This window comes from Passer domesticus, chromosome 16 (assembly GCF_036417665.1).
Source record: "Passer domesticus isolate bPasDom1 chromosome 16, bPasDom1.hap1, whole genome shotgun sequence".
NCBI classification, from domain to species: Eukaryota; Metazoa; Chordata; class Aves; order Passeriformes; family Passeridae; genus Passer; species Passer domesticus.
Window position 1 is genome coordinate 3,739,673 of NC_087489.1, and position 3,200 is coordinate 3,742,872.

The window sequence follows — 3,200 nt, forward strand, 5'->3', positions numbered from 1 at the left end:
TTGCCATGAGCCCAGCTTGCTCCTCCCTGCCCCACACACCCATGGCCCCAGCTGGCTCCACTCCTCCTGCCCTGAGGAGCTGTTCCAGTCATTTAAATTCCTTCAATATTTATTCACTTTATTCCTTAAATACCAGAATAGATATTTTAGCTGAAGATTTTTCATTATTTTCTTTCATCATCCCCAGCTACTTTTTCCTTTCAGTCGAGGCCCTTATGTATAATGTCACCTCTCTGCACCTTTGCCTCAGATATCCTGTACTGATAAAACATCCCACCTGCAGACCTGAAACAATGAGGAGAAACCACCACATTTTAAAGCAGGATGATGAATTTAAATTCATCAAGCCTCATGCCATTACCTTATGTGACTTGGCAGATCACCCCACTGCGAGTCCTGAGCCGTGCCACTGAACTCTTTATCAAATCAAACACTAATGAGAGCAGGCTAATCCCATTTCTTTGGGATGGAAAGACATTTATTGCTGTGCCTTATCTTGTCCCTTTCAGTACTGGTTGCAAGTGTTTGCTCTGCTTTTATGCTGCTGTTTGCAAATAGAGATGGAGAAGGGGCTGGGAGCATCATTGCACCCACAGGTTTCTGTTTGTGGAGCTGTGCTGAGCATGGCCCCCAGGATGAGCAGAAACAAGTATTTATGAATTATTTACATTTCTTTAGTTGCTGTTCATCATTTTGCTGTTTAAACAGTTTGTCCTCTGTTCTAGGAGCAGAAAGAAAGGCAAAATTATTTCAGTGACAGCTCAAATATCCCACAGAATGACTAGTAAGTAATCAAAGTAAACAACTTGTGAGGAAAACACAGCCTGAAAAATTATTCATCCCATCCACACAACAAATCGGTCATTGAAGAGGAATTTTTATTCTAGAGAAAACCCTCAAAATAAAAAGCAAAGAGAAGAAAAATGGCTTACCTTTTCCACCATAGAATGGGCATGTTCCAAAAAAATATAGAATAAATATTCAATATTATTGTGGGTCTTTGTCTCTACATTGTGAGAACATCTGTATCCTGCAGAAAAGTAAAGAATGTAATCGATTCAGCTAAGGAGATGGTGTTTTTTCCTTGTCAAAATGAGACAGAAGCACTTTATTTTGACTTTTTCCCAACAAAAATGTTATGGAAATCAGTGATTTCCTTTGCAAGACTTCAATGAAGATGAAAATCCCATTTTCTAATGAAATACCAGCCTGCAGTAGGTGCCTACCAGTTGTGGGGTTGTTTCTGGTACCAGCTTTCCCTCAGCACAGCTCTGTGGAGTTCTCTGGGGCTGCTCTTGGCTCCAGCAGCTCAGAGATCCCTCACAAAATCCTCCTGGGCCGAGAAGGGGCTCTGCTCATGCCTAATTTATTCCCCATGAATAATTCAACCACTTCTTGTCATTGCTGTGCCACACACCACACTGGATTTTATCACTGACACCTCCAAGTGGGGCTGGGAAGGGCAGGACAAGGGTTCCCAAGCCCTGGCCTGGAACATTCCCTGCGTGGTGGAGGTGGGAACTGCAGAACTGCAGAACTGCAGCAGCTCAGGCCTTACAGCTGCAATACATCCCCCAAACCCTACCAAACATGGGCTGTGGATAACTACAGCAGCACTGGGTTTGAATATTTGTATTTCAGCCAAGTTTACTGAAAAAAAAAAAAAAACCCAAAAAAAACCAAAACCAAATCAACTTGTTTCTGCGCATAGGCAAGATACAGGTATGGAGAAAATGGCATTTTTATGTAAACAAAAATTGCAGAGAAAAATCTATTCTTATATTTGAGGATACACTCCAGGATTTATTTTGCAGGTGAGCTGCTGGAGCTTTAACTCTATAAATAAGCCTGGCTCCATTGATCTCAATGGCACGGTGCTGACTGACACCTGCTGAGGATACATGCATAACTATTTCTCATAACGAGCTCCTTCTGAGCCCACAAGTGCCAACTGATGTGGCAATTACACATTAATACCTGTGACTGTGCACAATCAAACTGGGCCAGAAGGGATGCAACCTTTTGTTTTTTAAAATTAATAAAATATTTATTGCAATCAGCTCATACCTCCCAATTTGTTGCCAATTAACTAAAGTGTTTAGTGTGAAGCTGATTGAGGCTGCAGCCACAGGGCTGCACTCAGGGAACAAATTGGAGGCATCTTGCCCTGAGTTTCTCTCTGTTTCATTCTCTCCAGGTAGGAACAGAACAGCAGGAGCTGGGAATGGTGAGGACTTTCCTCTCCAGGGAAAGACATCTCCAGTCATCAAGAGGAGACAAAGCCAGCAGACAGCTAAAACACCCCACAGATTAAAACTCTGGAGTGCATCAGGCTAAACTCCTGTTGATGAGATTTCAGCCAATGAGCTGAAGTTGACTTTTAAATATGTTGGTTTTTTGTTTTGGTTTGTTGTTGTTGGTTTTTTTTTTTTTTTTTTTTCAGGAATGTTGATTAAATGTGGAGCTGCAGAACAGAATGACACCAAGCTTTGAAATGTGTTTGCCATGGAAATTCAAACTTTGATTTTTAGCTGGTCTGGTGTATGGGGTCTGTTAATCTAATCTGAGGAGATCCCTGTAGTATGGGACCTCAAGGCATGGCAGAAGATTTATATAATTACACAGAGGCCAAGAAAGGGCAGGAAAAGTACTGGAGATGATGTCTTGGGTTGGCAGAGAGCCTCCCCAGCTGTCGTGGGCTGCACTAATGCTGCTGGGAAGATGACTTGGCTGCTTGGATGGCACATGGTGAAAATCTCTTCTGGAATCAGCAACAACAGAACTGCCTTGAACTGGAGACTCTGATGAACATCTCCTCCTGTCCAATGCTTTGCTCCTGCTCCTTTTGAGCATCTTTCTCCTGGCACAGCACAGCTGATGTCCCTGGGCAAGCCAGAAAAACCCAACCCCAAACCCCCAGAGGCCAAGTTATTCCAATACTTGAATTCTCACTTGTGTCCCATAGAAGTTCATTATTTAAATTACATTCACAGCCTCAGTGCCTTGATGACTTCTTCTCAGAGCATTTTTTCCTGTTTGTTTATTTTTAATTTGAATCAATGAACTATTCCTGCATTCCCTCCCTCATGTCAGAGAGCAGGACAGATTTGTTAGAACTCCAGTGAACTCTGGAGATGAGTTGATAAAGCCTTTACTTGGGATGTTTCAGAGGAGCACAGGCTGTGTCAGAGGGAGAGCCA

General features: G+C 42.6%; 1 long non-coding RNA gene across 1 annotated transcript; it reads right to left on the reverse strand.

The window, feature by feature from the left end:
- Positions 1-626: 626 nt before the first annotated feature.
- On the reverse strand, positions 627-1,520 carry LOC135282334 (uncharacterized). The gene is made up of 3 exons (XR_010348559.1): positions 1,227-1,520; positions 933-1,030; positions 627-721 (listed from the first exon to the last, which is right to left on the reverse strand). It is a non-coding gene; the product is annotated as an uncharacterized LOC135282334 (long non-coding RNA).
- Between the last annotated feature and the right edge of the window lie 1,680 nt (positions 1,521-3,200).